Source organism: Mustela lutreola, chromosome 15 (assembly GCF_030435805.1).
Source record: "Mustela lutreola isolate mMusLut2 chromosome 15, mMusLut2.pri, whole genome shotgun sequence".
Lineage (NCBI taxonomy): Eukaryota > Metazoa > Chordata > Mammalia > Carnivora > Mustelidae > Mustela > Mustela lutreola.
In genome coordinates this window covers 19,685,888-19,697,577 of record NC_081304.1, presented here as the reverse complement: position 1 = coordinate 19,697,577, position 11,690 = coordinate 19,685,888, and the positions used below count along the sequence as shown (strand labels likewise).

The following is an 11,690-nucleotide window of genomic DNA, read 5'->3' as shown; positions in this document are numbered from 1 at the left end:
TTTTCTCTGTACCCTCAGACGCTTCATTAATACACCAGGGAGGAAGAAACCTGTCACACAGATGTCAACTCAGATTAGGGAAGATAAGATTTAAATTACTTTGATTCCAACATGAGAACAGTTTGAGAATGACTTGGCTTCAACCCGTGATTAACAGAAAACCACCTTAAGCCACACACGGTTTCTGAGCTGCGGAGGAGAGGTGGCCCAGGGAGGTGGACACAGGTGGTTTCCAGGGCTCCTTGGTTCATTGGCTCCTTATTTGAGGACAGGGTGACTCAACTGGGGAGAATTCACCGCTTCAGCCTGTTTGGTCTTGATCAATCCAGAAAACACACTCGCTGACGTCCTTCTATCATTAAGTCGTAGGCAGCGACAAAGCAAGTAGGCGAAGGGACTTTTCACTCGGGAAAGCTCAGAATCGTCACAGGACTGCCTTGAGAACCTGCACAAAGGGACGGCTTGAGACCTGCAGGCCCTTGGGTCAACAGCCAGTCTTGAACTGGAGAGGTGAGGAGCCAGAGGGGCGGGCCGGCCAGGGCTAAGAATACAGGAGCTCAGAAACAAGCAAACAAAAACTATTCATAAGAAGTCCCAGGAAACAAACTGAGGGTTACAGAGGGAAGGGGGGGTGGAGGGAGGGGGTAGCCAGGTGATGGGCGCTAAGGAGGGCATGTGTTGTGATGAGCACTGGGTGTTACATACAACTAACGAGTCGCTGAATATTGCATCAGAAACTAATGATGTTACTATATGCTGGCGAACTGAACATAGTAAAAAAAAGTTAAAAAAAAAAAAAAACTGTTCATAAGAAGCACTAAAAGGTGAGAGGGTGCCTGGCTGGTGCAGTTGGTGGAACAGTCACCTCTTGATTTTGGGGTTGTGGGTTCAAGCCACAAGAAATTGGGGTAGAGATTATACGCACTGGGTGTCTAAACCTTAAAACAAAAAAAGTCCTAAAAGGTGAACACAGGCCTGGACCTTCCAGATTGCAATTAGACTGCCAAGTAGCTATCCTTAGAACTTTGTCATATTGATTTAACAAACCAACATAGAAAGCAGCAGACGAAAACCATGTCGAAAGTTAATTTTTAGGGGCCCCCGGGGTGGCTCAGTCGGTTAAGCATCCAACTCTTGATTTCGGCTCAGGTCATGATCTCAGGGTCTTGGGATTGAGTCCTGTGTCGGGCTCCCTGCTCAGCAGGAGTATCCTCCCTCTACTGCACCACCCCCCAGCCCACTCGTGCTCTCTCTCTCTCAAGTAAATAAATAAAATCCCTTTTTAAAAAGTTAATTGTTAATAACCTCCTAAATAATCTTATTTTAAAAAATTTAAAATTTGAACATAGTTGACACAGTGTTCCATTAATTTCAGGTTTATGACTTAGTGAGTTTGATCTCTCTGTATGTCATGCTGTGTCTAAATAGCTTTTTCAGGGTTTTCTTTTAAAGATTTTATTTATTTATTTGACAGAGAGAGAGAGAGTCAGTGAGAGAAGGAACATAAACAGGAGGAGCAGGAGAGGGAGAAGCAGGCTTCCTGCTGAGCAGGGAGCCCAATGCAGGGCTCAATTCCAGGACCCTGGAATCATGACCTGAGCTGAAGGCAGACCCTTATCACCCAGGCACCCCCTAAATAGTTTTAATTAACCAAATACTGTAGTCTGAGATAGCTGGAGGGATGTATTGATAGCACAGAGAACATTAGTAGAGACAAAATGGACCAAAAATTTCAACATACACTGAACCACTGCCGTCAAGGAAAGAAAGGCTATTAGACTGTGAGAGAGAAAACAAGGGTTTAGCCTCAGCTGTTGCTAACTGGCCCTATGACTCTATCAGGCAGAAATACATTCAGCGGCAGTTAACAGAACATTCAGTTAGCAGTAAGCTAAATAAATAATATAGTTTGTTTTTCTCACTTGGTAAGTTCAGAGGTAAGCCGTCCAGGATTGGGGCATCTGTTAGGAAGCCACCCAGAACATCTGACCAGAACGTCTATCTTTGTGTCCCACCATCACCCATGTGTGGCCTTGGTGCTCAGGGGTACAAGATGGCGGCTGGACCAAGTTCCAAACAGAAGACTAAGAGCAGAGCAAAAGAGGCTGCGGCCTCCAGCTGCACTTGCCTTTTTGAAAAAGTTGCCCCAGGAGTCTTTCATTGAGAGGTGACTAGGGTGAGGGAGCCGGATTTGCCAACCAACATTAATTACCACAGTGACCTCAGACATACACACAGATCTTAATACAATATTAAGACTAGGGAAGGGGTGCCTGGGTGGCTCAGTGGGTTAAAGCCTCTGCCTTCGGCTCCGGTCATGATCCCAGGGTCCTGGGATCAAGCCCCACATCGGGCTCTCTGCTCCGTGGAGAGCCTGTTTCCTCCTCTCTCTCTCTCTCTCTCTGTCTGCCTCTCTGCCTACTTGTGATCTCTTTCTGTCAAATAAATAAAATCTTAAAAAAAAAAAAAAAGGCTAGGGAAGCTTCAGAACCTACGTATACATCTCAGCTCTCTGAATCCTAGCCTCCTCATCCATAGAGTGTAGGGGATGCACTATGGGCATTCTGGGCAGGACGGTTCATTACTGTGGGGCTCTCCTGCAGACAGCAGGACACAATACATCTCTGATCTCCAGGTACCAAGTGCCAGGATCCCCCCGTGCTCACAACTGTGATGAAACCAGATAGGCCTCTGCTGGTTTGCAGATGCCTCCGGGTTGGGGTGAGGCATGGGAGGGGACTATCTTGTGGGATTGGAAGCCACTGTCCTAGATCAGGTCCCGTCTACACCTGTCTGATTCTCTCTAGCCTTTTTCATAAAAGCGAGTTAGTTTTTGAAGATGTGGTTACCCAGCAGGAACATAGATCCCTATTCGCTACCTCATGGTGGGCTGGTATTCCTTTATCTCCTCACTGCCACCTTTATTATTTTCCTTTTTAAAAAAATATATATATATAATGTATTATTGGCTTTGGGGGTACAGGTATGTGATTTATTAGTCTTACGCAATTCACAGAGCTCACCACAGCACATACTCTCCCCAATGTCCATCACCCAATCACCCCAACCCTGGCACCACCCTCCTGTCCAGCAACCCACAGTTTGTTTCCTGAGATTAAGAATCTCTCTTTTTTTTTTTTCTTTTAAGATTTTATTTATTTATTTGACAGAGAAAGATCACAAGTAGTCAGAGAGGCAGGCAGAGAGAGAGACAGGGAAGCAGGCTCCCCACCGAACGGAGAGCCCGATGCAGGACTCAATCCCAGGACCCTGAGATCATGACCCTAGCCGAAGGCAGAGGCTTAACCCACTGAGCCACCCAGGTGCCCCCTGAGATTAAGAATCTCTTATGGTTTATCTCCCTCTCTGGTTTTATCCCATTTCATTTTTTCCTCTCTTCCCCTATGATCCTCTGTCTTGTTTCTCAAATTCCAAATATCAGCGAGATCATATGATAATTGTCCTTCTCTGATTGACTTATTTCGCTTAGCATAATACCCTCTAGTTCCATCCATGTTGATGCAAGCGGCAAGATTTCATTTTTTGATGGCCGCATAATATTCCATTGTGTGTGTGTGTGTGTGTGTGTGTGTGTGTGTATATACGTATATATATATATATATATATTATCTCTATAGATATAAATATATCTCATTTATCTATATATGTGTATATATATGTATATATACATATATATCTCTAAAGATATATAGATATACATATATATTTATGTCTATATATATATATACATATATATCTACCACATCTTCTTTGTCCATTCTTCTGTCAATGGACATCTAGGCTCTTTTCATAGTTTGGCTACTGTGGACATTGCTTCTCTAAATCCTTATTGCTACTTTTAGACAATTACATTTTACCTTGCTGACAGGCCCTCCTCCTCCTCTGAGGCCCATGTTATCCACCACCATCAGATTCTTCTCCCACTTGCTCCAATGATCCATCTATTTCCAGATCACTCCTCCACGTCCTCTAGACCTTCCACTCCAAGCTTTGCCTTCCTCCCAGGTGACTTTTAGATCCGTATGGATGGTCTTGCCTGGACTTGACCTCCTGACCTCTAATGCCCTGTACTCTTTCTTTCCTTGTCACCCACACCATGGTTGGACCTCAGCACTTGCCATCCTGTGAACTACTTAAACTTAACCTTAAACTTGACCAGCTCCCTCTTGGACCATCACTTTCAGTACCTCCATGTTCTCATTCCCTTTGTCCCATTCTTCCTCCTAATGTTGATATGTGGCTTTTACTCCAAGGTAGCACCCCCTTCCTAGCTGCACACCCTTCTCCACACAGCTTCTGGACAAGCTGGTCCATCCCTCCTGTATTCCCGTGATCTTCACCTCATCCTCCCGGTAAAACCCCAGCCCCAGCTCTAGCTGCCTTTCTGCCCTCTGACTCCTACACTTGAGCAGCTGAACACCCACACGAAGAAGTGTTTCCATGACAACCGGGTGGTGAGCCGCTGGTCCCTCTACTCTCCTTGTCAGCCCTCTTCTGTTCCCTACCTTATCACCTCGCCTGTCATCCTCACTCTCAGCAGATAACTTCACTCCTACTTGACAGTGAAAATAGAAACCATCAGTCAGAAGCCCCCTCAACTTCCTGTCCCCCACTGCCACCCCACTAAAACACTTATTTTTATCTGCACTCATCCTTTCCTCCCTTTATTGTGGGAAAAGTTTCCTTCCTGTGGTTAATCCCTCCACCTGAGCCCTGCATCCCGATAGCTCCAGCCTCCTCAGGGACCTCGGCTCTCAAAGTTCCCTCTCTGCTCCTACAGCATCGCCACATGGAAGGCTCTCCCATGTTCTCAAACGCAGTGCTCTCTAGGTCTCACGTTCCCATCTCCACTGTGCAAACTACCCCTTCCCTCTTTTCCTTTGCAGTCGGAGTTCTCGGCCTTTTTCACACCATGGATGCCTTTGGATGCCTTTGGCTGTCTGGTGGATAATGTTCTTGAAAGCCTGAAATATTCATGGAACTTACCATGAATACCAATGACTGCAAATGCAGTTGTTACAATAGATTTTAAAAATTTGTGACACCGTTATACATGTGCTGCTTTCTTTTGTTCTTGGCTATCCTTTGTTAATGCATTAAATAGCAAAATCTTGAAGTGGGTCTAAAAGAACTCCTGTATTTTTATGTAGTGATGATTATAAACACTATTTTGCAACATCTGTGTCAACTGTAATGTGAATTAAAAACAGCTGTGATTTTTACAGGTGACAAAGTCACAGTTACTACTAATACTACTGAAGATTGGTGCCTGCAGTCATAATTGAAGATGAGACGATAGTTTAATTAGAGGTAGGTGAAAAATCAAGGTGTAATTTTTTTCCCATCCAAGTTTGTGGGTCACACGAATTCTTTTTTTTTTTTTTTTAAGATTTTTATTTATTTATTTGACAGACAGAGATCACAAGTAGTCAGAGAGAGAGGAAGGGAAGCAGGCTCCCCGATGAGCACAGAGCCTGATACGGGGCTCAATCCCAGGACTCTGGGATCATGACCTGAGCCGAAGGCAGAGGCTTTAACCCACTGAGCCACCCAGGTGCCCTGTTCCTGTGAATTTTTTTCAGAGATGCCTTGAAGGGGACCTGTCGGCACCAGATTAAAATGCTTGTTTTAGGGGCGCAGGGAGCCTGCTTCCTCCTCTCTCTGCCTGCCTCTCTGCCTACTTGTGATCTCTGTCTGTCAAATAAATAAATAAAATCTTTAAAAATAAATAAATAAATAAATAAAATGCTTGTTTTAAAGCCCATCTTCTCTGCTCACCTCCTTATCTTCCATTCGTGTCTCAATTTTATGATTCTCCAAAGGTCCATTAGTGCCAATTACATATAACAGTAAGTTAGCTTTTGCAATCTGGTTTTCATGGCACAAGGTCATGGCCTCATGGCCCGGGGTCAATATCCTCACCAAAGTCACCAATGGTCCGCTGAATGTGAAGGTACCTTTTCCATCTCCATGTTACTCCAAATCATTTCCTCCTTGGAATTGTTTCCTTCCCTATGGCTGCACCTTGAGGTGCAATTAAAAAACAGAATCCAGGGGTGCCTGGGAGGCTCAGTGGGTTAAGCCGCTGCCTTCGGCTCAGGTCATGATCTCAGAGTCCTGGGATTGAGCCCCCAATCGGGCTCTCTGCTCAGCCTGCTTCCTCCTCTCTCTCTGCCTGCCTCTCTGCCTGCTTGTGATCTCCGTCTGTCAAATAAATAAATAAAATCTTAAAAAAAAAAAAAAAAACAGAAGCCAGGAGCACCTGGGTGGCTCAGTGGGTTAAAGCCTCTGCCTTCGGCTCAGGTCATGATCCCCGGGTTCTGGGACTGAGCCCCACATCGGGCTCTCTGCTCAGCAGGGAGCCTGCTTCCCCTTCTCTCTCTGCCTACTTCTCTGCCTGCTTGTGATCTCTGTCAAATAAATAAATAAAATAAAATAAAATAAAAAACAGAATCCAAATCAGATAGCTTAAACCATAAGGAAAAATATATTCTACATTTTTTTAAAAAATGTTATTTATTTATTTATTTATTTGGGCCACAAAACAAGGTTTTATTGAGCAATAGGAAAGTATATTGAATGATAGTACAAAGCTCCAAAAGACAGAAGGGACCCGAGAGGGTTACCTATTTATTTATTTTAAAAAAGAGAGAGAGTTCATGCTTCTGTGAGCAGGGGGAGGGGCAGAAGGAGAGGGAGAGAATCTCAAACAGGCTCCTGTGCTGAGTGAGGAGCCTGATGAGGGTCTCGATGAGTAGCTGGATCTCACGACCCTGAGATCATGACCTGAGCTGAAACCAAGAATCTGACATTTAAGTGACTGAGCCACCTAGGCGCCCCCAAATAAATCCTACCTTTTAAGAAGTCCAGCTACAAAGCTGCTCCAGGGCTGATCAATTTCATGGCTTCGCAATGTCATCCGGGACCCAGGTGCCTTCCGTCTTTTTGCTCTACCACCTCACCATGATGGCTTATCCTCAACACCTCTACACCTTAAAGAACAACTGTAGCAGTTCCAAGAGCCATGCCCAAATGTGATAACACGCCGCTAAAGAACAGGATGTGTCTCTTCCTGTATGTTTATTTCTAATCCGGGAGGAGACCTTCCCCAGGAGCCCCCAGAAGTCTTTCCTCACATCACATTGGCCTGAATTGCATCATATGTCCCTTCCTAAATCAGTCCCTGGCAAGGAAACTGTGATGACCATAACTGGCTTGGATTAATCAGGATTCACTGCCAAACCACTGGGAAGAAGGTGGAATGCAGAACAAAACCAGGGCTCTGCCAGAAGTGAACAGGCAATCCAACCTCACTGATACACTTTAATTTTTCTTCTGCTTTTTGCTGGCTCCTTCCTTTTGTCTTTGCAATGCACTCCTCCTTCCCACCCCGTTAAGTGTTGTATTGTGTCAGGCTCTCTTCCTGTCCTTCTCCAGTCTGGGACCATCCCACCCCACAAATTCTTGCTAAACAACCCTATTTACCCCTGTGGCTTGAACTGCCACTTGGGTATGCCTCACTCTCCACCTAGAATTTGCTCCTTAGCTCGAGACCCGTGAATTCTCTGTCACCTCCTGGGACCCTAGCTCCATCTGGATATTCCCAGGCCTCTCAAACTCAACCTATGCATCCACGTTCTTCCTGAATTCCCTGTGTTTCGGTCATCACCCTGGGACTGAAATCTGTCTGCTCATACTCCTTTCTCTCCTTTACCCCCATTGCAGAATCCATCATCTTAAACTCCTCCAGAGTCTCCCCACTCAGTGTCTCTAGAACTGGTCCCCTCTTCTCTAAACTTGGGCAGGGACCTGCTCCTTTCAGGGCTGCGTGGTAACCTTGCCCCTTGCTTTATTCTAGCATACCTGTGTCACTGATGCCGGAGGAATCCTTCTCTAGCCCAATTCAGCAACCTTCATCAGCTTCCCGTTTTGCAAGGCACATCTCGTCTGGTCTGGTCCTGGCTGACTTCTCCATTTCACTACCTAACACTTTTTTCTCCTTCACCCTAAACTCAACATGTCACCTCTCACATCCAGCCCTCACACATGCTGCTGCTTCCCCACCATCAGACCCCCCTCAATTCGTGCACATGCACGTACACACACACACACACACACACATCTTTTTTTCCTCCGTGTGCACTCCAAAATACTTTCATTTTTTTTGACAAAACTTATTTTTGTCATCTACCATGTGTTAGCCACCTTACCATGCTGATGGCAGCTCTATCTTACCTTTCTTAAAAATGGCTCCTTTGGGGTGTGTGGGTGGCTCAGTTGGTTAAGCAACCGCCTTTGGCTCAGGTCATGATCCTGGAGTCCCACGATCGAATCCCACATGTGGCTCCCTGCTTGGCGGGGAGTCTGCTTCTCCCTCTGACCTCTCCCTTCTCAGGCTCTCTCTTTCAAATAAATAAATAAAATCTTTTTAAAAAATGACTCCTTTGTGTTCCTTAATAAGGATCGCTGTAAGTTTATTTAAGCCCACCCCTCTGGATGGATACATGGACAGCCAGGTTGCTTTCTAGCATTATAAACCCCTTGTAGCCCCCATCCCTATACATACATCTTTGTGCATATGTCCCAGCATGCGTGCCTAGCTATCAGGGACTCGGGTGATTCCTGGAAGTAGAATTGCCAGTCAAAAGTCATGTGATTTACATATCAAGAGAATAGCCAGTTTACCAGAATGTATCCATTTAAACTACCACCAATATAAAAATACTGTATTAAAGCATCCATTTCTCAGAACCTTCATCAACACTAAATATCTTTAAATTTTTGCTTATCTAATATTTTGCCTTAAATTTGAATTTTTCTGATTACTAGTGAGACTGAGTATCATTTTACATTTTTATTTATCATGAACCATTTATTTCTTTTACCTATTCTTTTTGACTATTCATTCTCCTCCTTCTTCTTCCTCTTCTTCCTCTCCTTCCTCTGCCTCTCCTCCTCCTCCTCCTCCTCCTTCTTCTTCTTTTTTATTAAGAAACCCTCCCCCAGGATGCCTGGGTGGCTTACTCGGTTACCTTCGGCTCAGGTCATGATCCCAGGGTCCTTGGATCGAGTCCCACATCAGGCTCCCTGCTCAGCAGGGAGTCTGCTTTTCCTCTACCCTTCCCCTGCTCGTGATCTCTCTCTCTCTCATTCTCTCTCACTCTCTCTCAAATAAATAAATAAAATCTTAAACAAAACAAAACAAAACAAAAACAAGAGCTCCAACTCACAACTCTGAGATCAAGAATCAAATGCTCTACCAACTGAGTCAGTCAGGTGTCCCCTTGCTTGTTCTCTTCTTGGTTTGTATCCTCCTCGATTTTCTTCACCTGGCCCGTTCCTACCAAACATTCAAGGCTCAGGCCAGGCACCACCTCTTTCAAAATAGGTTTCTCCAATTCTCTGGCCTCTCCCTGCACCCACCCCCAAGATAAGCCCCCTGCTCTGCACTCTGTGCTGACTTTGCTCTGTGTTTATCTCCTCCACAAGGCCATGGACACAGGGGTCTGTTACCTCTGCTTCCCCTATTCATATTAGTATGCCCTGGTGTTGTATAGATACATAACAAAAGAATGAAACAATGAGCAAACAATCCACAAACAGGATCACTTTTAGGGTTATTTCTTTTTTGCTATTCCTTGAGAAAACAATACAGAATTAAATAGCCTGTTTTGTTTGTTTCCTAAGGAAGATGAATTTCACGGAACTCCATACAAAAAGCTTCAGCTCTTCACCTTCATTGTTTTATTTTATTTTTTTAAAGATTTTCATTTATTTATTTGATAGACAGAGAGAGATCACAAGTAGGCAGAGAGGCAAGCAGAGAGCGGGGGGGGGGGTGGGGAGCAGGCTCCCCGCTGAGCAGAGAGCCCGATGTGGGGCTCGATCCCAGGACCCTGAGATCATGACCTGAGCCGAAGGCAGAGGCTTTAACCCACTGAGCCACCCAGGCGCCCCACCTTCATTGTTTTAATTTTCTCTTGGCTTCCTTTTGAAGGTTATCCCCCCTGGGGTAATGGGACCCCAGTCTCAGGGCTCTAACTAGCTGTCTTCCTCCTCGTCCCTGACACACCTTCCTTTCCCCACCTCATAGCTCTGCCTGCCTCTTTGCTTCCCCAACAAACCTGTGCTCCCGGAGGCCAAGTGTCCAGGAAAGGCCAGAAAGGAAGGTGCAGCCAAAGTAATGTTTTACTCAACCTGGAATATCAAATACAAGCTTAGGACATTTAACAGACTTGGTAGTTTACAAATGTTGCATTTATTATCCGAGGCAAACCAAAGCCTCAAAGGAAGGCCACATCCCACATCATCATAGAACATGGAGCCAAGCAAACTGAACTCATTACTCAATGATCAAGCCATGGGTGATGACCTTGAGACCCTGAATCTGAAACCCATGAGAAAGACCCTGAACCTGGTCCTTTTGCTCAACCTCAGTAGAAGGGAGATCCGAAACCAAACCTGTAGGATGGTGACAAATAATCCAGGTTTTAATTTTTTGAAATTTATCCGAAGCAACTACTCATTTCGCTTTTACCCTGAATAAGATCTTTCATCAGTAGCAACAGCTAAGCTATCCTTCAGTTCTGACTGTGCCTAGGGGTGATCATAACAGCGGCTGGTGCATGTTGAATGTTTTCTATTGGCACTGTGGTAGATGCTCCTGTATCATCTCTTGGAACCAGCAACGTGCACGGGTCAGTTCTCAGCAGAAATGGGAATAACCTGCTCATAACTGGGAAGATTTACGTTCAGCTCTGCCCACATGCGTGGCTCCAACCCATTTCTACAGGTAAGAAGGAGCCTCTGGCTGGCCAGAGATGGCTTCTTCGAGGAAACCCACCTTTGCAATTTCCCCAACTCAGATCAAGTCACGCATTCTAACCTGTTTGCCTGTAAACTAGGATTTGAAGGAAATTTTCCCACTTCTGGGAGACTAGCAGGAGGAGCAAGGCACTGTTGTTAATCATAAGAAAAGGTTGACATTAAACTCCCTCATTTCACAAGTGTCATAAACTGCTTGCAGTTTATTATTTATGATTATTTTTTTAAATTATTAAACAAGATTTTATTTCTTGTTTTGACAGAGAGAGGTAGAGCGAGAACGGGAACAAAGCAGGGGGAGCAGCAGAGGGAGAGGGAGAAGCAGGCTTCCCACTGAGCAGGGAGTCCCGTGAGGGGCTCAATCCCAGGACCCTTGGATAACGACTTGAGCCTGAGCAACCCAGGAGCCCCGACAGTTTATTATGTTAAAGAAAGCAGACAGCCATTCCAGACTCGCAAGGCGGGAGGGCTGGTAAGTTTGCTCTTATCCTTAAAGCCTTCCTCTTCACCTGGGCTCTTTGGGAGGGCCTAGCAGAGCCTCTGAAGACAGCCAGCCCTTAGGAACAGCTCTGACAGGGGAAGGGAGCCCCATGGAGGAGCTCAGACTTCAAAGGGAGCATCTAGACCCTCCCTGAAAGGGTGAGGCTGCCAGTCCGCCTGGAGGACACCCTAACAGCCCAAATGGAGAAAGTGGGCTGGGAGGCTGGGCTGGGGTGGGGAGGGAAAGTGAGCAGAGGCCTGGGAGGGGACGGGCATGGGGCAAGCCAGAGTCTTCTAAAGAAGCCCAGAGGATTCTTGGCAGCCAGGGCTGGAAGGTGGCCGAGTTCTCATAAAAAAAAAGAGAA

The 11,690-nt window shown here is 45.5% G+C and overlaps 1 long non-coding RNA gene across 2 annotated transcripts; it reads left to right on the top strand.

Moving 5' to 3' along the window:
- Positions 1–298: 298 nt before the first annotated feature.
- LOC131816736 (uncharacterized) lies at positions 299–10,833 on the top strand. 2 transcript variants are annotated; one of them, XR_009348158.1, is made up of 3 exons: positions 299–510; positions 5,247–5,331; positions 7,880–8,460. It is a non-coding gene; the product is annotated as an uncharacterized LOC131816736 (long non-coding RNA). The 2 variants fall into 2 exon arrangements; XR_009348157.1 differs by lacking the exon at positions 7,880–8,460 and adding an exon at positions 10,679–10,833 and having other exon boundaries at positions 301–510.
- The last annotated feature ends 857 nt before the right edge of the window (positions 10,834–11,690 follow it).